The sequence below is a fragment of the Ursus americanus genome, chromosome 3 (assembly GCF_024610735.1).
Source record: "Ursus americanus isolate L20-20 chromosome 3, mUrsAme1.1.p, whole genome shotgun sequence".
Lineage (NCBI taxonomy): Eukaryota > Metazoa > Chordata > Mammalia > Carnivora > Ursidae > Ursus > Ursus americanus.
In genome coordinates, this window is record NC_142129.1 from 58,134,525 (window position 1) to 58,160,755 (window position 26,231).

At 35.4% G+C, this 26,231-nt stretch overlaps 1 protein-coding gene across 5 annotated transcripts in view; it reads left to right on the forward strand.

Moving 5' to 3' along the window:
- Positions 1-2,481: 2,481 nt before the first annotated feature.
- Positions 2,482-26,231, forward strand: part of DGKB (diacylglycerol kinase beta) — a 682,497-nt gene continuing 658,747 nt past the window's right edge. For 3 of the 5 annotated variants that reach the window (XM_087861009.1, XM_087861012.1, XM_087861013.1), the window contains exon 1: positions 23,282-23,510. The gene's annotated coding sequence lies outside the window, so the exon portion shown is untranslated. Of the gene's footprint in view, positions 2,538-23,281; positions 23,511-23,829; positions 24,037-26,231 lie in introns of those variants that run through there. The other 2 variants (XM_087861011.1, XM_087861010.1) reach the window with 2 other exon arrangements.

Sequence of the window (26,231 nt, forward strand, 5' to 3'; positions counted from 1 at the left end):
AAAGAATCCTTAGTAGGCATTCTTAAAATTGAAGTGTGTTATTGAGTCTTGGTGACAATTTTGCCATCCATTCAAAACCTATAGAGTTCATCCTGATGTTGCTGTAAGAGAAATTTAATTTTTCTCCTTGATAAGCAAACAAACAAAAAACCTCATTGTGACACACCCACCTTTCTTGCACATTTTCATAATAAACACTATCTTCTTTTTGGAAATTCACTGTAAAAAATCGAAATTTCAAAGATCTCTGAGGCTGCCAAAGCCACTTTAAATTGGGATCTCATTTGCAGGCTCATTAAGGCCCACAATGAGACAGGTCCTGGTCATCGCTGATTTGTTAGCTGATATGCTCAGGAAAAAGCAGACACTTGAATGCTTTCTTGTCCAATAATACTCAAATTGGCTCTAAAGCTTGTCTCAGCATTAATAACATGCTTTTAGAACCACAAGACTCCAAATGTAACATTAGGCTGTAGGTAAAATTATGACTGCAAAGAAATTCAGTTACGTGGGTTTACTTTTGTTTGTTTCAGCCACTGATAAAAATCATTGAATTAAAAAAGTTGGGCATATGTCAAGTACAGCTCAATATTCCACACAGAGTTTTAAATCAAATTAAAGGGACTGATTGAAGCAGGCAGTCTGTCACCAAGCACAAAGGATCCATTGCTTGGGGTGTGTCAGCCAATAGACCAGTCCAAGTCTTTTGTTTTGAGTAAAAAGTTTTTTGTTTGTTGGTTTGGTTTGGTTTTTGTTTTATTACTTGCAACAAGTAAGGAGAAAAGGAAATAGTTCTCAAAGCACTGTTTCTCTTTGGGTTTAGTGAAGGAAACTTTTGTTCCCTGTGCTAGAAAGGCAAAGGCAGGCAGCTTGATACATTGAGGAACTTAGATATATTTTGTTACTTAGGCACTTAGGTTCTACTCGGCATGCCTAGCATGTCAACATTCTAGTACGTACATTGTATGTTCAAAAAAATGGCTGAAAACCCCATCATATGAGGAGATCTTAGTATTATAAAGAGCTAAAGGTAACTTTAGGGCAGTTCAGGGGGCATCTGCACAGATCCTTAGCTACAATCTTGCTGAAACTGGTTCACCCGAGGGAGTATCTGGTGGAACACCTGGCCATACATCTTGGTGGAAGCTGCTTGTTCTGCAGATTAGACACATTCTTTTCTTACTTTTGTCCCTTCTTCTTCTTCCCTTCTGCTGTTAGCTTTCAGCTCTCTCATCAGAGTAATTCCTTACTATATCCTAGCTAACAGTTCCTTATTTTATGAGACTGACATGTTCCTCCTTGAGCTGAGAAGGCAATAACAATTACTTATTTTAATTGTTTGGCTTTATTTGTCCTTCATCTGCTAAATGAGCATTCATTTTGAAATATACCAATTTTGCATTATTTTTACACAATAAAATGTATTATATTAAGCATAATACATTTTTAGAGATATAAAGAGGAGCAAATTATGGTGGGATATATTTAAATAGGTTCACTCTTCATTATTCTTAAAATTAGCATTTAATGATTTTTTATTGCTTACCTCTTCCTTACTTGGGAGTCTTCCATCAGCACATTCAGAAAGCAATACCTTAATCTCATGGTAATGACTAAAAATTAATAAATGAAAATGAATTTTTAACTCAATAAGATCATAGATTGATGATTTATAGCATGTCAAGCATTCCTGCACTCAAAGGATTGACAATCCAGCAGATTCTTGGATAATTGCTTGCTTTTGCATATAGCATAATTTTTATTCTTATTACACATGCTTACTTAGAATATTGACATACAAATAAATAAAATGTGTTATTGAAATTTTAAAAAGTGATTTTCCTCTCCTGTGAGCAATCTATTAAAATAGTAATTTTGAAGTTAGCGATGTCACAAGAGAAAAATAACTTAAATTATTTTTCTGTTGATCAAATGGAATTTGAAATTACTCTTAATGTTGAAGCACTCACTGAAACCTTGTTTATCGAACTTAGAGCTAACAGGTTATTCAAATGCTCAGTTTTTCCTGAGGACATTGATCATCTGCAGATATAAAACAATGAAAGGATATTCAGAAAGGGTATCCTTTTTTGCTATATCCTGAAGAAAAATTACTACTGACAATGTATCCTTTTTTTACAGAGTTAGGAGATGGATTCCAGAGAGGAACATATTGAGATTACACATAGTTAGGGAGACAACCTTTCACAGTTCTTGACTTATGTGCCATAATTGATAAAGGAAAAAATAATAAATTAATGCCTTGGAATTTTCAAACATCAACCTAATGGAAAAACTTCTGGGGCTTTTGAAAATCAGGAACCTTTTGTCTCTTAAATATTAATCATAATTAAAGAGTAGCAAAGCATAAAACAGAAAAAATAAAGAAATTTGTGTTCTGGAAAAGCTAAACTTTTTGCCCTCCTAAAATTAAAGTTCATATATTCATAAGACCTTGATTGCTTTTCTATTTTTGTAGGCATCAGTTTTGGAAATTCCTTCAGTTGATGAGCACTGAACATCTGGGGACTGCAGATGTGAGTAAGAAATCATTTCTACCCTGAAGGAACTTGTGAAATGATACAATTTTCACTACAGTATTTATTTTGTTTTAAAAAGCTAGAGTATCGTCTTTGAGAGAGATATAAATGTAGATAGAAAATGTACTTCATCCATTAAACACACAAAATTCCCATAGACTATATGCCAAATAATATGTTAAGAATAAAAAATTTAACTCTGGGGCTAAGGAAAATCTTTGTAAGGAAATCAAATTTAAGAGAGGGTTGATAGTTCAAATTTCCAGTTATGGAGAAAGAAGAGGAAGTATACTCTAGGGATACAAAATTGTTATGATTTCACATGTATAATAGCAAGAGCAATGTGTTCAGGTGATAGAGAATAATCTAATAAAGAATTAGTAGTGATACTTTAGTAGTAGGTTAATATGGAAGCAAGGGTTTATCCTGAGTGGAATAAACTGTGGTGGTTATTGTCTCTCAGTGCCAGGCTACCAATTTTATAATATGCTCTGTTATACTGAAGATGAGAGTCATTCCTGTGATTTCTTTACTATCTGGGAGGCAATGATGTGTGATTGAAAATTTAGAGGAGAGGAGAAGGGATTCTCCGCCTCCAGCCTCCATCAGTCATTTCAGCATCAGCAGATAGTAGGAGCTCCAATGCCATTTGATTGCACTTTCCAAGGTGGCCCAAGAATTAACCATAAAGTTCCCACCACACTCGCGTACCTCCTTTTTCTTCCCCCAAGCCCCTATTCATGTCCCAACATTCCATCTAAAATCCCCTTGGTTGTCAGCACAGTGGCTTTGTTGAATTCCGAGTTTCTGGTGACACTTCTGGCCCTTTGTTTCTCAAGGCTTAGTGACCATGATGCTTTCTGTAGATCCCATTTTTGCTGTAGCCTTTTCATATCCGAGTAACCAGTTATCTATATTAAATGATGTGTTTGACGTGCCACGCTTGCTTCCTATTTCTTGAATGTATCTTACCTAACCAATATAGAAAGCATTGAAAGATTTTGCCCATGGAGGTGGCATAACCAGACATGTGCTTTTAAAAATGTAATTTTATAGTTGCAGAATTTATAGAATGTGTGCTAACTGGAAGTATGGCAATCATTTGGGAAGACTATTAATGATTTGGGTAAAGGGAAAAAAGTGTGATTTGATTTTGACAGAAGAGAGGTCACTGGTGATGCTGTTAAGAGCAGTCTCAGTGGTATATTGACTATAGAATATAGATAGCAGTGAGTTGAAGCCCTAAGGGTAGTTAATCTAGCACCTGTACCTTACTATTAAAAAATAGTTGGCCTTGGGGCACCTGAGTGGCTCAGTGGTTAAGCATCTGCTTTTGGCTCAGGTCATGATCCCAGGGGCCTAGGATCCAGCCCTGCATCGGGTTCCCTGCTCAGTGGGGAGCCTGCTTTTGCCTCTGCCACTCCCCCTGCTTGTGCTCTCTTTCTCTCTCTTGCTCACTCTTTCTCTCAAATTAATAAAATCTTAAAAAAAATTGGCTTTGAAAGAACATAGGAATTCCATAACATCTGAAAAATATGTGGGATTTGGGGATTTTTTTTTTTTTTTGCTCTGTCAGAGAAAATAACATACTTATTTATCATTTTGAGATGCTAATGGCATAAGTAAAATTCTGAGAAAAATTTTTTGAGAAAATTTTGATAGAGAGTATTACTAGGAAAACTAGATATTTATATGGCTAATGTTTATATGCATTTGATAAATCCTTAGTTTGATATGACTGCTACTAAATAAATTTCTATAAACTCACCCACTAGGTTCCATGAGTTCAAGGCCTTAAGCTCACTTTGAATTACCAGTGCCTCGTAAATAATAGCTGCTCACTAAATATTTGTTGAAAGAATTAATCTATATTTTAGTATATCTATTTTTATTGAACTCATATATAAATCTAATTTAAAATAGATTTTTGTTCTAAAATGGAAAGGTCTTCTGCAAGAAAATTTTATTTATTTATATTTCTCAAATTCCCAGGCTACTCTATTAGTTACTCTTGTCATATTATCTAGACATAATACTATGAGGGATGTATTTATAGTAACAATCTTGCCTTTTTATAGATTGGCTCAGAATTGATTATGAATTGCCTTCTAAACAAACTAGTCAACAGTGTACTTTGTGTAAATTAAATCTATACTGAGATCTTAAAATCAGGGATTTTTAAGGTTGATTTTGCATATAAATATTTATGGAAGAGGGAACTGCAAAATGCAAATCTACTACTTAGTAGAACTGCTTAAAATTTTTAGAAAATTTTTCTTTTAAATTTTTCTGAGTTTCTGTTCTCTGAACACAGAATATAGCTTGAGGAGAAATAGATGTTGCTTTTCTTCAAAGAAAGCAAGAAGCAATATTTTCCAATAAATACAATCCTGTTGTTATGTTAAATTTTCTCTTAATATTTCTTAACCATGACTTCTGTGTATAATACTGCAGGATTTATGTAGGAGTTTGCAAGGAATTTTTTTATGCCTTTAAAACTTCTTGTTTATAGAGATGATATAAAACAAAACAAAACCTAGCATTCATCCTCCTAGATCAGCATACATATTTTTTAAATGCTAAGAACTGTGTATGGTGAAACAGATGTCATGTCATACTCATCTTCAGAAAACAACAAAAACCTAAAGCTCAGAATTTATATTCAAATGGTCCTGGGTTGAAAGGGTCTCCAGTACCCTTCCAAACAGATGGAAGCAAACGCAAATATTCTATAGATAATTAAATTCAGCAAGGTTTTAAAGAATTTCTGTGGTAAATTTTAAGGGAAAATTAGCTGATTTCTAAAACTTAACAAAACATAAACAGAAACAGGCATGGCCAGCAAGAATCAGAAGAAATAATATCACATTCAGATTCAGAGACATTAAATATTGGCTATATCAGACATAAAATGTAAAATACTTATGTTAAATCTATTTAAAGGAGTGGTGCCTGGGTGGCACAGTCAGTTGAGTGTCCAACTCTTGGTTTCGGCTCAGGTCGTGATCTCAGGGTTGTGACACTGAGACCTGGGTTGGGCTCTGTGCTCAGTGTGGAGTCTGCTTAAGATTTTCTTTCCCTCTACTGCTCCCTTTCTCTCTTTCAAATAAATAAACACATCTTTAAAAGTGTATATGTATTTAAAGAAATAAAATTAAGGATTAAATATATGAGAATGAAACATAAGACATAAAAAGTAACCAATCAGATTTGTCAAAACAAAACAAAAACATAAAGTAATCTAGAAATACAGGATTCATGATTCCATAAAAATAGAGTAGCTTTATTCCCTCAAATCGTCCTAGTTGCAACAACAACAACAAAAAAAACCCAAACATAATGCACCAAAAACAACAAAAATTAGAAAGATTCTGATAGTTGGAAAAAAGAAGTCAGACTGTTTAGGAGCTGTAGGACTTGAAAAATAAAACATTCAAGCATACAATGGAAAATCACTCATAATAAGAACAAGGGAAATCACAAATTGAATGGGAAAAGAAAGTCAGCAGATGCCAACAGTAAAATGAATCAGATGGTATAGTTATCTGACAAGAATTTTAAAGTAGCCATAATAAAAATGAAATCCAGAAAGCAATTATATATTCTCTTGAAACAACAGAAAAAAATGTTAATTCCAGTAAAGAAATAGAAATTATACAAATAATCCAGTGTTAATTATAGAACTGAAAAATAAAATAAAATCACCAAAAACAGAATAAAGTTTGGAATGGTCTCAGTAGTAGACCAGATATGACAGATCAGTAGGTTTTACCCATTCTAAAAAACAGAGAGAACATAGTTTGAATAACAAAAACAACCAAATTAGCATAGCCTTAGTAATCTGTGGACCAATAACTAAAGAGTTATGTTTTGTACTCTTTCATGAGATGGCCATTCAAGTGTGACCACAAAAGGAAACACAAGAGAGGCATTGAAAACAAGTTTATTATACTTACAGGTTTTAGAGAAACAGTCACTGCATGTCATGAGGAGGCCTGGGGGTGGAAGCAAGAAAGTTAGCTCAACCAAGCAGTTGCAAGCTGAAACAGAGAGAGGACTTGTGGACAAGGTCTTCATTGGGAACCAGGGTGGAGTATACAAGCAAAATGTGTGAAGGAATGTACTGGTAACATTTGAATGTCACTGGGTCATAGAGGAGAGTAAGTAGGGGAACTTATCATGGTGGCAAACTTTATCACACTAATGCTACTCACCTAGGTGAGGTGCTTACAACCTGTTTGTGGGGATGTTGAGGCAGCCAGAAAATATGAACTTTAAAAATTTATAATACAAGTTAATGTTCTTATCATCTGAATCCCAGAAGCAGAGAAGAGAGAGCTGGGACTATAAAACTATTCAAAGAAATAATGGTGAAAACTTCCCAAATTTGGTTAAAGACATAAATCTAAAGACTAAAGAAGGTGAGTGAACTCTAGGATTCAAAGAGATCCATGCCAGGATGCATTATAATTAAGCTTATGAAAACTAAAGACAAAGTAAAAACTCTAAAGTGACCAGAGAAAACCCTTTAATAATAGAGAAGCACAGATTTGAATCACAGTAGATTTCTCATCTGAAATTTATAGGAATCAGTAGGTAGTGCATGACAATTTTCAAGTACTAAAAGAAAAATGTAACCACAAAGTCTTTATCCAGTGAAAATAAATATCAGGAATGGAAGTGAAATAAAGACATTCTCAGACAAAGGGAAACTAAGAAAATCTGTTGTCAGTAAACCTACACCTGAGGAAGCTTCTCTTTAAAGGTAAGGAAGGTAAAGCATTTTAAAGGGAAGATTTCTAAACTTCAGTTGAAGCAGTAAAACATCAATATTGTAGACTGTGCTAAGTTACATGAATATATTATAATACCTAGAATAATCACTAAGAAACACATACAAAGTAATATACTAAATTAAACAAACAAAACCTAAATAAGTCAAGATGCGATCCTACAAAAAAAAAAATTCAGGTCACTTCAGGAAAGTAAGAAAGAAAAAATGAGGAAATAAATGAAATATAGAAAATAAAATGTCATATTTAATAAATCAATACTTACAAAAATATAAATAGTCAAAATATACCAATTAAATTGGCAGAGAGGATTAAAAATAAGCATAATCCAACAAATGCATCTATAAGAAATTTACTTCAAGGAATACAGGGGAACTTCCTTAACTTGATAAAAACATCTACAAAACCTACACCTGACATCACATACTTAATGGTGAGGGATTGAATTTTGAGAAATAGTAAATAATGACTGCTGTTTCTACTCTCATTCAGCAAAATACCAGAACTTCTAGCCACGGTAATAAGGCAAGAAAAAGAAATAAAAGAATACAAACTGGAAAGGAATACTAAAACTATCCCTATTTGCAGTTAACAAGATTTCTATATAGAAAATTCCAAAGGATCTAAATTGTTTTTTAGGGGCGCCTGGGTGGCACAGCGGTTAATCGTCTGCCTTCGGCTCAGGGCGTGATCCCGGCGTTACGGGATCGAGTCCCACATCAGGCTCTTCCGCTATGAGCCTGCTTCTTCCTCTCCCACTCCCCCTGCTTGTGTTCCCTCTCTCGCTGGCTGTCTCTCTCTGTCGAATAAATAAATAAAATCTTAAAAAAAAAAAAATAAATAAATTGTTTTTTAAATTAAAAACAATTAAGCAAATAATCTCCTAGAACAATAAGTGAGTTTACCAAGGTTGCAGGATACACGATCAGAACACCTGGGTGGCATAGTCGGTTAAGCGGGTGCCTTTGTCTCTGTTTGTGGTGCTGGGGTCCTGGGATTGAGCACCCACATCAGACTCCCTGCTCAGCAGGATGTCTGCTTTTCCCTCTCCCCCCCTGCTCATGCTCTCTCACTGTCTCCCTCTCTCAAATGGATAAATAAAATCTTTTTTTTTTTAAAGATTTTATTTATTTATTTGACAGAGATAGAGACAGCTAGTGAGAGAGGGAACACAAGCAGGGGGAGTGGGAGAGGAAGAAGCAGGCTCACAGCGGAGGAGCCTGATGTGGGGCTCGATCCCAGAACTCCGGGATCATGCCCTGAGCCGAAGGCAGGCGCTTAACCGCTGTGCCACCCAGGCGCCCCTAAAATGGATAAATAAAATCTTAAAAAAAAAAAAAAACTGCATTTTTATATATTAACAATGAATATATGGAAACTAAGAACACAATACAGTTTATAATTGCTCCAAAGAAAAATGAAATATTTGTGTATAAATCTAATAAAACATGCATAGGCTATGTATGCTGAAACAGAAAAACGTTGATGATAGAAATTTTAAAAAGGCCTAAATACATACGTATACCATGTTCATAAATTTGACAGTTCAACATAGTAAAGTTATAAATTCTCCACAAATTAATATGTAAGTTTAATGATATTCTACCAAAATCCAAGCAAGTCCTTATATCTAGAATATATAAACAACTCTGAAAACACAACAATAAGAATTTAAAAAACTGGTTAGAAAAATATGCAAAAGATGTAACAGACATTTCACCAAAGAAGAGGCACCAATGGCAATTATTGTATGACCCCGAAATTAATCCTAAAGCAATGAAATGCATGTTCATCCAAAAACTGGTTCCTAAATGTCCATAGCTCCATTTAAGTGTTACCACCAGTTACCTTTTGGTCCAGTGGCTTTTGCTACCATTAAGCTGGACTCAGCCGTGATCCTCTGGGTTTGCTTGCCTCTCCAGCTTTTAGGGGGCAGTTGCCCTGTGACTTCAAATTTCTCAGTGATCTGAAAAAAGGCATTGATTTTCAGTTTGCTTGGCCATTTTTTTTTAAATGTGAGATTGGCAGTGATGATTTCCAAGATCTTTATATGTCAGAGTTGAGACTGTAAGTCAAAAAAACACCTTTTATTTTTTCAATCAGCAAGTCATTCTTGAAAATTCTCAAATGTAAAGTATCCCATGAAAAAAACCTTCCATGTCATTTACTTCCCATTTTTACATGATTTGCCTCATGCTCTTCTTCATTCTCTTGGCCCTACTTTTGTTAAGCTACTACTTTAATCTGTAATCTTGAAATTGCTTTGTGGGATTCACCTAGTTTAAAGTCCTTGATCTTGGGGAATATGTATCTTTCATCTTTATATTTGCAGTGCCTAGCACCATATCCAGCACATAGAACAGGATTTTCTTGTACAACGATAATGGATATTATGATGAATGTAATGTCCAACCTTAAGAAGTCTCATGTTTTAGTAGGAGTACCAGGAACACTAGTAGAAATTTTATATGCAATGTGAAAAGTACAATTGCTGAGTGCATAAGTGCCATGAGGGTCAACAAGAGGAGAAATCGCAGGTTTTCCAGAGGAGAAGAAACCTCCTGTGAAAGAAAGAGTTGCTGTGAGCCAAAGAAAGCAAGGGATGGTCATAGGGGAATCAGAGAGGATATCTGGAGTAACCGTGTGAAAGTGAGTGACAGGATGGTGGGATAAAGACTTACTGACTATGGGCTGGCTACGGCTGAGCAAAATGCTTAATAGCATCATCTTTCTTAGTGAAGTGGAAGACCACATCACTTGCTCTGAGAAGGTTGAGCTGAGTGGGAGAACCATGAAGTCTGAAATAGTATATTAAAAAAATATAGAGTAATAATAACAGTTTTTTACACAAGGTTGCCTTTTAAACAAAAAGGCAACCTACTGAATGGGAAAAGGTATTTGCAAATGATATATCCCATAAGGGGTTAGTATCCAAAATAAAGAACTTAAAATAGATCAATATAAAAAAAATCTGATTTAAAAATGGGCAGAGGACCTGAATAGGCGTTTTTCCAAAGAAGACATATAAATACATGAAAATATATTCAGCATGATTAATCATTGGGGATGTGCAAATCAGAACCACAATGAGGTAATACCTTTTAACTGTCAGAATGGCTAGAATTAAAAAGACAAGAAATAACAAGTGTTGGTGAGGATGCAGAGAAAAAGGACCCCTTGTGCACTGTTGATGGGAATGTAAACTGGTAAAGCCAATGTGGAAAACAGTATGGAGATTTCTCAAAAACTTAAAAATAGGATTACCATTAGATACAGTAATTCTACTACTAGGCATCCGCTTAAAAAAAAAACGAAAATGTTAATTCAAAAAGGTATATGCATCCCTATGTTTATTGCAGCATTATTTACAATAGCCAAGATATGGAAGCAACCTAAGGGTCCATCCATAGATGAATGAATAAAGAAGAGGTGGTATAGATATACAATGGAGTATTATGCAGCCATATGAAGGATAATTTCTTGCCATTTGTGACAACATGGATGGACCTAGAGGGTTTCAATTATGCTGAGTGAAATAAGTCAGACTGAGAAAGACAAATACCATATGATTTAACTCGTATATGGAATCCAAAAAACAAAACAAAGGAATAAACAAACAAAAAGAATCAGATCTATAAATAAAGAGAACAAATTGATGGTTGTCAGAGGGAAGGGAGTGGGGGGATGAGTAAAATGGGTGAAGGGGAGTGAGAGATGCAGTCTTCCAGTTATGGAATGAATAAGTCACAGGAATAAATGGTACAGCATAAGGAATATAGTCAGTGATATTTAACAGTGTTGTATGGTGACAGATGATAGCTATACTTGTGGTGAACATAGCATAACATATAGAGATTTGGAATAACTCTGTTGTACACCTGAAACTAATGTAATATTGTGTGTCAAATATACTCATTTTTTTTTCAAAATTTGTATAATGACCTTTGAAAAACTAGATAGGGGACAGTGACTTAAAACAAGGAGAGGCAACATGGCAGGAACAGAGAAGAGTTTCTTGTAAAAGGCAATATGAGAGATCTGTAAATAGGGAAGAGGTAGATATATGAAGGGCAATCATATGTGTGATGCATGACTACAAGAGAAATAGAGACTTGAGTGACCACTGAAATCATATAAAGACAATGGTGATGAAATGGACAACTTGACAGGTTTCCACTACAATATTTAGCTTTGGCATTGGCATTCACCTGTCTTACTCAGTGGCATCTAGTGTAAGAAGCAATGATGAATGTTGTGGCTATATAACACTAAATATTTTTCATTTTAACTCCATGAAACAATTCTGGCTTCTTATGTAATCTTTTCAGTAGCCTCCTGTTTGATCTTCCTGGTGCTTGTCTCTTTTTTTTTTTTTTTTTTTTTTTTCTGATACATTGTAGTCATTACAACCAAATGAATCAGCCTAACCACTCCCCCAATGAATTCATCCCTCTGATGAAAACTCAGAATCTAGCTGATGATGTTCTTGTTGCAGGCAAGTTAAACTGACTGGCTACTTGATGCAAGATAATACCATTCAACAAATATAAAGTGGTTCATAGGCTAAAATAAACCACAATAAGACCAAGCTTAGAAAGGTTAGAAAAAAAGGTTAGATTTGTTTTAATATCTGGATAGTAACATTTGGGAGTGTTTTTCTTGGAATTTGTCACCTCCAATTGCTTCACTTGGTTTGGGAACCTCAGATTTCTAGGGAGAAAGTCTAGTTGGCTTTACTTAGATTCTCTTGGCCTTGGGAATAGGGTGTTTTTATTTACATTTCAATAAAATTGTATCCAGAGAAAAATCAGAGTTACCAGAAGATAGGGAACTGGACACTGAATAGGATTAAATAGAAACTAAAACAAGTCCAAAACAATCAAAACGCAGATAGGACTTTGAACATAGTCCAAATATCTTAGCCTCATAGACAACTTTTTTTCTCTGGTTTCTATATACTGTTTTAGTGTTCTAAAAAATTTCCAATTTATTGTTGTATAGACAGAGTCAGAAAATGCATAACAAAAAAAGGCCCATTAATTTAATTAATTGCCTTTCTTTTTTTATTTTTATATCTTTGGTCTCCGATCTTAGGTTAAATGAAACACAGTGTTGATATAGTTGGATTTCTCTGGGTTCTGGTACCCAGATGCTTACTCTATAGCTTAAGGCACTCATGAGACCCTCAGGGGAACAAGCACATCTTTCCCAGATGATTTAGGCTTGGAAAAACCAATATGTGTTTTGAAGGGAAACAAAGAAAAGAAAGAGATTTGCCAGCTCTTCCTGAATTTATTAATTTTATGTAGATGTACATAATTAATAGATCATTAAACTTGAGTGTCCATCTGCCAAGCATTGGGCTAAGTGTTGGAGCTATAGTGGCAAAATAAAAATTGCAGAATACCGCCCCTCATAGAACTTACAAATTAGGTATATTGACAAAATATTAAGCAAATAAACAACAAATATGCTGTATAATTAATAATTATCCTAAGCAATATAAAAGCAAACCAGAAACACTTGTTCTTCAACACCAGACTATAAAGTTTACATAAGGTAAAATCAACTGTTTAAAGTATTTTCAGCATTTGGACAGATCCCTACACAAACACATTTATTGATGCTGTGATAATCTTGGCAATGTTTTTTATTCCAGACATTTGCAAAGAACTAAAGCTACAAAGGCAAATAAGATATAGTCTTTCCTTCATTGAGTTTATGGTAATTATACTCATTAGAGGGAGAGCCACAGAAAAACTAAGTATAATAATGTATCATGTTTCACTGCATGTATACATTGTGAAGTTACCAGTTATTAACATCCATAAATTGGGCGCCTGGGTGGCTCAGTCGGTTAAGTGTCTGCCTTTGGCTCAGGTCATGATCCCAGGGTTGTGGAATCCAGCGCCGCATCGGGCACCCCGCTCAGCGGGAAGCCTGCTTCTCCCTCACCCTCTGCTTTGCCTGCCCCTTCCCCTGCTTGTGTGCGCTCACACGCGTGTATGCACTCTCGCTCTCTCTGTCAAATAAATAAATAATCTTTTTAAAAATAAAATAAAATGCATAAATTAATGGCTCTATTTATTATTCTTTACCTTGGCATGAAGTATATGTGATACAAACTGTTAGTTACAATAAGTATGCAAATGCTTGAAATAGATTATAACATGAAAAAATGTAAGGAATCGTGAATTCACAGTTAATGAGGATATTAAATTGTCAAGAATTCTGTCTCCACATGATTTAAAGTTAATATAAATTATTGACATTTCAAGTGTTGGGTACATCAGTACTGATTAAACATAAATTAAGCAATTAATCTATTATATTGCCTTAAGCGTTCTAATTTCAGATCCTAAATGATATTTACCTATTAGAAGTAGAGAGACATTATAGTGGAGCTATTAAGAATATGAGGTCTAGAGTCAGCTTATGAAGATCCAGTGCCTTTACTGCTCATCAGAGGTTTTGGTCCTTGGGTAAATTAAGTTCTTTGTACTTCTGTTTCTTCATCTGAAAATTGGAAATAGCAACAGTATCAGCCTTATCAAATAGTTGTGATAATTAAATGCAGTGCCACTGTTTAGTCTATTCTCTTAGATTAGTGACTAGCATAAAAATATTTGCTCTTACTGAAAGTGAACATGTTTTGGTGGACAAAAAAAGGATACGTAAAGTTCACATAAGGTTGTATGTTCTTCCAAGTTTTTTGTTTGTTTGTTTCTTGTATTTTGGAATAAATCTTTCTAAGAAAAGATGGTTTACTCTATGTGTTAGTTTTTTGTTTTTTAAATAATATGTATTTTGTTTGTATAAAGTATCATGACATCATAGCTTCCCAGGATTATCACAATGGGCAGCAATTTTTGCCTAACAGTTTTGACGTCAATTCCTATTGATGTAAAAGTGCTTATTTCAGTGTTTCATGGAACGATTCAACCTCAAAAGCCATTTTTAGATAAATCGTCCAGGGCAAATATGGTCTCTGAATTCAGGTCATGCCAACTGAGAGAAAAATGACTGCTTTTAAAAAAATATATTTAGTCATTGTCCGTTTTAATTATGCAATTTATTTTTAATTTGCAAGCTGACATGTAATGAAGTCTGTTAGCAAAATAAATTTTTCATACTAAGACACCTTAGTTTTAGACAATTGGGCTGGGTGAATCTCCAATGAAAATTATTTTTCTTTCTATTTCTACAAATTATTAAATTTCCTCTTCATAATACTCTAAGAAGAGCTTCAAAGCTGAATCTTAATAATGTAATGTATACATGATATTGGTGTAGGTAAGAATGATGAAGCTATGAGAAGCATATAAAAAGGTTTAGAAAAACTCAACATTGTGCAAAACACTCCTCTTTCAGGAGACCTTTCTCTATGCTGAGTTTGTTGAGAATCTGACAATTAAAAATATGGTTACGATAGGAAGACAAGAAATTATTCACCGTAGGGTAAAATGAATTGACTTCAATAGACGTACCTGTTTGGGAACTATACAAGGTCACATATAGGATCAAACTTTTCCTCCTTTGTACTCTTCATGCTGAGAAATCAAGAAGCCACCACAAAAAACATGAGTTCAAATTTTAAGAAACATTTGTTGAGGCTTAGCGTGTGCTTCTCTACTTGTAAACACACTTTATTTTAATATTTATATTTATCTCATAGCCAGTATAGACTGAAAAGTTTAACTGAAGAAATGCATCCTCAGTTTCTCAAACTAACTTCAAGGACATATACCACACAGGTTGTTAATTTCACTACAGTGAATATAAAGATAATGAATCTTGTTATTAAATTTCCACAATCTTATAGCATTTGCCTTTTTGATAAAATGTTCTGTTAAATTTGCCCCAAATCAATCTCTATGTATATGCATTTTTAATGCATAGTGCAGGTAGCTATGATTCCTGTTACAATTTTTTTTTTAAAGATTTTATTTATTTGAGAGAGAGAGAGAGAGAGCATGAGCAGGGGGAAAGGGAGGGGGAGAGGCAGAGGGAAAAGCAGACTTCCCACTGAGCAGGGAGCCCAACACAGAGCTTGATCTCAGGACTCTGGGATCAGGACCTGAGCTGAAGGCAGATGCTTTACCAACTGAGCCACCTAGGTGCCCCTCCTGTTAAAAATTTTAATACAGATTCTTCTTTTCAGGTTCCTTGTTATTCTAGAAGTTATAGAAATCTAAGTTTCAATTTAAGAAAAATTTACTTTAAGGTTAAATCACATAAGATACAATAGAAAGCATTTAAGCCCCCCCCCCCAAAACGAAAATAAAACAAAGGAAACCCCTACCCGTCATCTTAAGGTAGTCTTGTCTACAATGTCGATAAGATAAATCTTGTTTTTTTTAAAAGATTTTATTTACTTATTTGAGAGAAGAGAGCATGAGCAGAGAGAGGGAGAAGCAGACTCCCTGCTGAGCAGAGAGCCTGATGTGGGGCTCAGTCCCAGGACCCTGAGATCATGACCTGAGCTAAAGGCAGACACTTAACCGGCTGAGCCACCCATGCACCGCAAGATAAACCTTATTTAAGCAGTTAAATAGCTTAAAGCTAAAGTATCTATTTGTTTGAAATTTATAGCCTGCTGTTTTAAATGTTTAGCTGCCAAATGAAAGCTATCTCTTCTCTTTTAAAAAATGAGATTTGAAATGATTTTTGTTACAACTTCATATCTATACAACTGAAAAATCTTTGAATGCCTTCTGTTTGTAGGGCTTTATGCAAATATAAACATAAATTGGCCTGTAAGTCCAGTGAAGAGACAAATAAATAAATGACCTCCAAAGTGTTAGAGAGACTGATTGGATGTCATGCTAGGGTTAGAGAAGGCCCAGAAGCAGAATTAATTAAATCTACCTATCTGGCTTCTTAGGAAAAAAAATTAAAAAAAAAAAAAAAAAAAAGGAAAGAATAGAAAAGGGTAAAGAAAAGAGTCACAACAAAGTCACAATAGAATATGTATGCTGTGTCTTTAAAACAAAAAACATTGGTCTAAATAATAGTGAGGTCATGCAATATAAAATCTGACCATTTTTAGGAGTTTGTCCTGAAATTCACTGTGTGGATGACCACCGCTAAATCAATTATACTGTAATCCACATCCATCATGGAGACAGCCAAATAAATGGCTAGACTATATTAGAGTTTGCTAATTTCCCACATAAAACTTCAATTTCAGAACTACATTTTCTCTCTCCTAAGCTTTCTATTTTGTGCTTTACATCATGTTTTGCTGCATTTTCTATGGTTCCTTACTATGTATGTAGCTGTGGACTTCATGTGTTGTGGGAGCTCAAGAAAGTTTGATTGAAAGCTTCTTCGGTAATTCATGTGATTTATCACTTCTCAGTTAGACCTCTTTACAACATGAGTTGCCTTCTTTGAAGTAGATGGAGAACTCTCTCTGATTTAAAGAACTGTCTCTTAGGGTCACAGTATGCTTGCTGCCCCAGGGGAATCATGCAGATTCCACCAGTGTCATTCAGTTTAAAAAAGGAAATAACTGGAAAGTCAAGTACGTGAACATTAACCCCAGAAATCGTGACTCTAATGAAGGGAAGAGGTAAAAGTCCGTGTGCATGTGTGCGTGTGTGCGCAGGTGCACTCATGTGCATATGGGTGTGGGTGTGTATGCATGTGTAGGCATAGGCATGCATGTGCACGTTCTCCACACATGCAGAATTCTGGCAGGCAGTATGTTGTGTGTTTTACCTGTACCAAATTTTTTGATTCTCTAGACCATTCTGTGTGGTGGATGCTAATACCCTCATTTTGAGATACGGACAATTGCATTGCCTTCTCTGGCATGCTTTAAGGATAAAACCAAGTTGCTAACATCTTTTTGGAAGGAGTTTGTACACATGACTGGTGCCCCAGCTTTTATGGCTGCCACCTGAGGAATGGGACCCCAGAACACCTGGCTCTGATAGCCAACAGGTCTTACTTTCATGATTCCAACAGGTCTATATCAAATAAAGAAGTTTTATTTTTACAAATTCTATTAATTACAGGGACACCTGGAGGCTCAGTCAGTTAAGTATCTGGCTCTTGATTTCGGCTTAGGTCATGATCTCCGGGTTATGGGTTCGAGCTCTGCGTTGGGCTCTGTGCTCAGTGGGGAGTCTGCTTGGGATTCTCTCTCTCTCCCTCTGCCCCTCCCCCTACTCTCTCTCTCTCTAAAATCAATCAATCAATCATTAATTAAAAATATTACTATTTACAGCCTTATTGAAGTTTAAATGACATGTAAAATGTCAAGATATTTCAAATATACATTATGGTGATTTGATATATGTATCCATTGTGAAAGGATGCCCCCACCTACTTAACATATTCATCACCCATTTGTTTATTTATTGACAACATTTAAGTTGCACTCTCAGCAAATTTTGATGATACAATATAGTATTATCAATTGTAGTCACCATGTTTTACATAAGATCTTCAGACCTTATTCACATTAAGTTGAAAGTTTGTACTCTTTTCCCAACCTTTCCCTATTTACCCCACTTCAACTCCCTATGATCACTTTTCTGCTCTCTCTTTCTATGAGATTGTTTTTTTTTTGTTTGTTTAACAGGTTTCACATATAAGTGATAATATGCAGTAATTGGCTCTCTCTGTCTGGCTTGTTTCACTTAATATATATCATATCTTCTTTATCCATTCATCCATCCATTGACAGACGCTTAGGTTGTTCCCCTATCTTAGCTTTTGGGAATAATGCTGCAAAGAACATGAAAGTATAGATACCTCTTCAAGATTGTGATTCCATTTCCTTTGGATATACATGCAGAAGTAGGAATATTGGACCATATGGTAGTTCTATTTTTAGTTTCTTGAGGAACCTCATAGTGTTTTCCATAGTGGCTGTACCACTTTACATTCAGATCAGTAATTCAAGGGTTCTCTTTTCTCGACAACCTCACCAACATTTATCTCTTGTATTTTTGATAATAAACATCCTAACAAGTGTGAGGTTACACACACACACACACACACACTGTATATATATATATATATATACTTATATATATATATATATATATATTATTTAGATGTATATATGTGTGTGTATGTATGTATATATAGGTGTGTGTGGGTATGTGTGTGTGTATATATATATATATATATACATATACATATATATATATGTATATATATATATATATATATACATATATATATATACATATATATATATATATGTAGTGGAATATTATTTAGCCTTAAAAGAGAAGGAAATTCTACCATTTGCCATTTGCAACAATATGAATGAAAGTGGAGTGCTTATGTAAGTTAAATGAAACAGGCAGAGAAAAACAAATACTGCATGGTTACACTTGTGGAATAATTAAAAAAAAAAAAGTTGTACTTCTAATAGAGAATCAGAATGGTTGTGGCCATGGGCTAGGGGTCAGGAAAATGGGGAGAGACTGGTAAAATGATATGAACTTTCAGTTTTAAGATGAATAAGGAAGGATATAATGAATAACATAGTAACTATATTTGATAATACTGAACTGTGTAATTCAAATTTGCTGAGAGAGTAGCACTTAAGTGTTTCAGCAAAAAACAAATCAAATGTGTGAGGTAATGGATATATTAATTAACTTGGTATGGGAATCTTTTTACATAGTATATGCACATCGAATCATCGCATTGTACATTTTAAATATATTCCAGTTTTGCAAACTGTATTCTAATAAAGCTGAAAAAAATCTTATAAATGTGAAAATTGAGGTGTGGAAAGACAGTTTTTCCAAGGTCATGTAGTTAGTCACTGACACACCTAGGAATTAAAACATGCCTTTTTTTTTGTGCCAAAACATGCATGTCTAACATTGCTATTCCTAGCCAGAGAGTTTAGTGGAGATTGGTAAATGACCTTCTCATCAATAAGCCATGGTGACCTGATGTGTTATTTCCTATATTTCCAAATCCTAGATTTGGTCTAAGAGCCTATTCAAATACAATATTTTATGATTTTTATTCTTTCTAAAGGTAGGCCCTTTTCTGGATCTTTCATAACTTTCCAGCCTACATGTACTTATTCATGGTTTGAAAACCACTGGAAAAGTTTCCATATTACAATCTACTTTATTTAGGAAGTAGCTGTCCTCTCATCATTTAAGTCAAAGTTGGTGAAGATTTTAATCACACTTGATATAAATTAAGATATTTGATTTTTCTTAAATGTAACAAAGTTAAAAAGTGTTTAAATTATAGAGTAAGAATACATTTACTTAGGGACCATATGTCCTTTAGAAGCAGATGCTATGAGTGTTTGGACTGTGTTTCTCTTTCCAATGCTTTGTACATAATAGATATTCAATAAATATTTGTTGAATAACATGACAAGGTATTTTTAAGTACTAGTTCACATAAAAAGGTGTGATTAAATATGGATTTATTTTTACTTTAAGTAATCTATGCTATGTCACTAAGTTTTGCTTTTTGTGAATTTGTTTTAAGAATTATCTTACTTAAATTCATAAAAAGTCAATAAAGATTATCTTGCTTATAATCCTTGTTACAGGACTAACATTTTAGGAACACACACACGTAAATGTATAATGACCTATTTTCTATTTTCTTTTTTTTTTTTTTTCTTTTTGGATAAGCCTATAACTTCTAGGGAATGTTTTTTTCCCCCCAAGTTTTTATTAGTTAACACACAGTGTAATATTAGTTTCAGGTGTAGAATTTAGTGATTAGCACTTCCATACAACACCCGGTGCTCATCACAATATGCACACTCCTTAATCCCCATCACCTATTTCACCCATCTCCCCAGTCACCTCCCTCCCCTTTAGGAACCATCAGTTTGTTCTCTGGAGTTAAGAGTCTGTTTCTTGGTGTTCCTCTCTTTTCCTCCCCCCATTTTCATTTGTTTAGTTTCTTAAATTCCACATATGAGTGAAATCATACGGTATTTGCCTTTCTCTGACTTACTTATCCTAATACTCTTTAGCGCCATCCACATCCTTGCAAATGGCAAGATTTGATTCTTTCTTATGGCTAATATTCCATTGTATATATATACCACATCTTTATCCATTTATCAGTTGATGGACATTTGGGCTTTATTTATATCCATAATTTGGATGTTGTTGATAATGCTGCAGGTTACATGTATCCGTTTGAAGTAGCTCTTGTGTATCCTTTGGGTAAATACCTATACTGCAATTGCTGGATCATAGGGTAGCTCTATTTTTAGCTTTCTGAGTAAACTCCATACTGTTTTCCAGAGTGGCTGCAGCAGTGTGTATTTCTACCAACAGTGTAAGACGGTTCCCTTTTTTCTGCATCCTCCCTAACACCTATTGTTTCCTGTGAACAACCTATTTTCTTAAACATCTAGTCTAGCACCCACTAGAGTAGGTACAGATTTGGAAGTCAAAGTGGGGGAAAACCGAGCATTTCTCAGGGATGGATAGGTCCTGATGTTACTGATTTGCAGAAATCTCAGGAAATGAGACTTTAGGGAATTCATATTGGTTGAATTCATATAGTAAGTAGAAAAATCGTTTTGGAAAAGTATTGGGGACAGACATTTATTATGAAGATTTGTAGAGTCTGTGAAAATTTACTTTGAGACAACACAAAGTGAGTCGAAAGTGTTAATTATTTTACAGCATAGGAAAGACTGGAAGAATTTAAACATTCTTCTTCTCACTTATCTTCCCAATATCTTGCATCCAGAAATTAATTTATTTATGCATCTACTCATTTATTAGACAACTACCTACTGAGCACATAGCACATTCTAAGCACTTTGCTGGAGGCTAGAGACACGTGAGTGAACTAAGCAGACAAGGCTTCTGCTGCTGCAGAGCTGGCCGTCCTTGGGCTTTTCTACAGTGAACAAAGATGAATTAAATTACAAAATTTAGTTTGGTAATACATGTTTTGATGACAAAAGAAATTTAGTTGGGAATTAAGATATTATTTATTTCTGTATACCCATAAATTGTTGATTTTGTTGATTAATGGAAATTTATAGACAAGTTTAGTTTTCTGTCATTTTTTTTTTTTTAGATTGATTAAGTATACAAAGATCCTTATGAAGTTTCTAAAATCCACTGATGGGGGCATTTATGGACAAACTGGGCCTTCTATTTCAAATATATTTCTAAGTAGGGTGGATAATCTTTGCCTACTTCCTTACATTGCATTTAATATAAGTATGAAAATGTGAATTACAGATTTTTAACAATGTTAATAGTGTGTTTTATGGAAGTTATTTAATAAACAGACAAAAATTGGGCAAAAATATTTGACTATTTGGCATTATGTTTGTTTTTTTTTTTTTAAAGATTTTATTTATTTATTTATTCGACAGAGATAGAGACAGCCAGCGAGAGAGGGAACACAAGCAGGGGGAGTGGGAGAGGAAGAAGCAGGCTCATAGCGGAGGAGCCTGACGTGGGGCTCGATCCCATAACGCTGGGATCACGCCCTGAGCCGAAGGCAGACGCTTAAACGCTGTGCCACCCAGGAGCCCCTGGCATTATGTTTTATTAGGATTGTGATATTTAAAAAAATTCTGTATATTCTTCAAATTTAGTATACTGTACGACTTTTAAAACAAACATCATATACTTTCTGTTATAATTGCAGTAAGGTTGATTTTGGTAAATTGATATTTATTGGATAATTAATAAATGGTTTGCACATTAACTGGGCTTTGTTTACCTAAAATCAGTGATTTTCTAATATAAACAGATCAAGAGATTTATTACTTAATCCTTTTGGGTTCCTTTCCTCCTTCTGGGTCCTCTGTTATATTTGTTACACTTCCTTCTTTTTTTTTAGTAACATCTGTCCAAATTAACCCTGATTATACAAACCTAACAAATGGGAAAATATATGACAAATATAAAAACAGCTCAGAGCAGAGCAGAAATAATTAATGGTGTGCATTACAATTACAATCAAAAGGAATTAAGTTTATTTTTAGCTTAGCAACTGAATGTTCCAAGTGGATTAATAGTACTATCAATTAAGTGTCATACATCTGTATATATGTGTGTGCACATACATGTGTGTCTAGTTAGGAGGGGTTGTTTGTGGTTATCCAGTCTATTACAGAAAAAAAAAAACACGAAAACTATTGCTAGAGCAAATTAAGTTAGTTATTAAGAAGTATTCTTGTCTTTAGGGGTTTTGAGAACTTCATTCAGTTCTAAATTCAGCTCAGCTTCACCTTATGTGAGAATAAGCTGGAGATAAATCGGGGCAGAGAATGAGCAACCAATAAGGAGAGAAAGGAAGACTCCACAGGCAGCAGTAACCAGTAGGTTTCACCAGAATTTCTAGCTGACAGAAATATTGATGCATTGAAATCACAGTGGATAGTATGCACCGAAGACGAGAGCCAACAAGGGACGTGTGTTTATCAAGATATCCTGCATTTAAGCTTCTAAACACCATCCTTAATAGCTGTCTGGTTTTGCACACATTTTATAAAATAGACATAATTATTTATTGGCTTACATTTGTATTACTCCAATGCATTATTTTACACATGTGGCTTATCATTTTTATCTGTACCCTCACGGGTTACACATACAAACAATTTCCTTTTTAATATTTGCCGGCTTTTCCCCATCCCTTCCTACTTTATCCTCATCCATCCTCCAGTCACCTGCTCCCAGGTTACCAAGTTAGAATGCAGAAATAGAGTGTGCAGCTGTTAGAATTGCCAGAAGTGGGTTAGGCAAGTGGTTGATGAACAATGACCCATCAAGGACTGTAGTTAGCGAAAGGGTGGGGAGACGGGTATCAAGTTTCCTGTTGAAGGGGAAATGTATCCTGAATGGTAGTAATTGCAGTGAATCAAGCTTAATGTCTCAACAACAGCCACTCATACCTGCACAGTCTCCTCCCTCCTCTTATAACTGGTCCAGCAGTTAAATAGCTGTAAAGCACTGTCTCTCTGTCTCCTTCTCCCTGAGCTCCAACAGCAATAGTAGCAACAGCAGCTGTAGAAGCGGCAGCTAGAGATAGGCAGGGCTGTTGCTTGCAGCCGCGCAGATTGCCTCCTCCTCACCACACGCACACACATACACACACGCACTGCACAGATTTCCAATATCAACGCGTCTTGATATAAATGAAGGACTCAAAGAGATGAGAGAAGAGCATGAGTCATGGACAACAGGTATTTCATCTCTGACAATTCCCATTTCCTTCTGATGCTTATTGGTATGGATAATAAAATAACCGTTTGTGATGCCTAGCCTGAGTGGGAGACTGGAGGTGGCCGCGCAGAGGAGGGGAAGCGGGCGTGCGAGGTGGGGAACGGGGATGCCAAAGATGACTTTCAGGCTCGGGAAACCTACATCTCTCAGCCTCCGCTGTTTCTGAGTTGCAAATTGTCAGGGACGGGTGGGCTGCAGGCAGCCTGTGTTGTTGACTGGAAGTCGATTTGCATCTTTCAGACACTAGTTAGAATGGGCCGTGCGTGGTGAAAGGGGGTGGAAGTCGGGGGGGAGGAGATGCCGCGAGCGGAGTTCTTGAAGCTCCACTCCTCTGGGGAAGCCGAGCTGTGAGGCAGCCTTCTCCACCGAGCCGAGAGCGTGTGAATTGGAAGGGATCCTGAGAGCTGGCTGGTCCCAGGTCCTCTCCGGAAAAGCGGTTGCTCTCGCTTCGGAGATGCGCCCAGTCTTCGCCTGCATCACACTGCAGTAAGTTAAACTCGACACGGTTGGCAATTTGAGTGGCTTCTGGGTTTGTGCTGCGGGGGAAGGGAGGCTGAGAAGAAATGGCGAGGAAAGTTAGAAAAGCATAGCTTTGAATTCTCCTTGAGATGTGAAATCGGTTTGTCTCTCTGACTCCCGTCCTAGTTATGCTATAGTTGGTTTACTCTTGGTTATTTGCTGACGGATGTGGCTTGTCGGTTAGGTATGCATAAAGCGCCTAGTCCATTGTGATTTTAGGGAACAAAACTGGTAAATGCGTCCTACATTTAATTACTAGAGGGAGCTCCTGAAAGTTACTAATGGATGACACTTTGCCTTTCCAATAGAAAATTCGTGAAGAGGCTGGCTTAGACTTTTAAACGCCCAGCTAATTGTCTCAAGTTTCATTCCAGACTTAGTCCTAATCTGCAAAATAAAGAAGCAATCAACAAGCAAAATGAAACAAAGGTCTTTGATTTACTTTATTATATTAAAATAAAATGTGAAGTAGGTCTCTAGATAACTGCCAGGCAACAGCCTAGGAGACACTGATGATTTGATAAACATTCAAATACTCTTTAGGGGGTGGGAGTGCTGGATTCCCCCAGTTTCTTTTGACTGCAGTCATCTTCTCCACTAGCTAAGCAGTCCCTTCCTTGTGATTTCAAAGTGGGGGTTTTTACATAGATGGCTTTATACTTCGACCCAAGCAGCATTGTGGTCCCTGGCAAAAAAGGAAGGCTTAAAAAACTTTTGAACAACTACTTCAACTGGTTGCTCAAATTGCAGATAACAAACTCTTAAAAGGAGGTAAAAACAGGTCAGCCACGGCCAGCTCATTGTAAAGCAAATGACCAAATAAATGTGAATGCAGGCAGAATACTAAAGTTCTCTTTTAGAGGGGAACCAGAAATAATTAATCTAAAAATGCTGGCATATTTCTAACCAGGTTTTCTTTTAAACTGACCAGATTTTTTTTTTTTTTAATGAAGCAAAGAAGAAGGAATCTCTCAAGTAGAAAAGACATGTTGCACAAAAAATATTAGACTTAGTTGTAGGATCACAGGGAAAATTGTGGTATTACTATAGTTTTCTCCAGGAAAGATTAATGAAAAAGCAGAGAGTACCCAAAACAGAATCCAGGATTTTAAGCTGGATTCTTCCATAGGCTATCGTAAATTCTATAGGATATAGAGCTATCAAAACTTATGAAACAACTACTGTGAAATGCAAAGTAATTCTGAAATTCTCCATCTTTAGAAAAGAGAAAACTAAGAATCACTCTTATCCAGTTATTTCAGTTTTTAATTGTTACTCCTCGAATATACCTAATCTTCATTATTTTATTAAGAAATAAAACATATCCTGAATGTAATTTGAATGACTGCCTACTCATCACAGGGATATCCAGATAAAATATTTTTGTCATGGAAATAACCAGTTATTAGAAGTAACCTATTCCATTGCACATATTTCTCGGTGTAAAACTCTACATATAACTTTGTAAATCACCAAGTAAAATATAATCCAGAAGATATGTTGTGATAGTGCATACATGAGAGTGGTTAAAAACTTTAGACAACAATAAAAATGAAAAGGAAGCATCCACACAGAAGACTAAAAGAATATGGTTGGAGCCAGTTTGTAAGTAACTCTAGAATAGATCACTACCTGAACTTCAAGCATTAGCTAAAGAGAAGAAAAATTGGGCTAAGAGGCTGAATGGAATTGCTAGGAATTTGAATTGCATCGGGATTTGTCAGACCATCTTTTAAGATAGAAACATAGGTAGACAAGTCAAGTTTTGGGAATAGCTTTGTTTCATCATTTGGTTGACCTCACTTTAAGCCTCATGTTGCACTTCATGTTATGTGTGAGAAGAAGATTTTAAAAACTATTTTTGAAATAAAGCAATTATTTTAAAGTTTAAACCATTGGTAAGTTTTTCTGGGAAAAGTGTCTGAACTAGGCAAGTATCCTATGACTCATGCTTTCCTTGCACACTACGCAAAGAGGGAAGAGTTGTAGCCAGACAAGCCAAAGATAGATGCTGGTCCCTCAATCTAATTCTGCCTGCTAATAATGACTATGATGTTGATATATAGGCTTGAAATGACATGTTAAGAATATCCTTTCCTGGATGCTTCTCCCACTGGCTGGCCTCAGGAACAGAACTGTAGTTATGTATGCATGATGCTGTT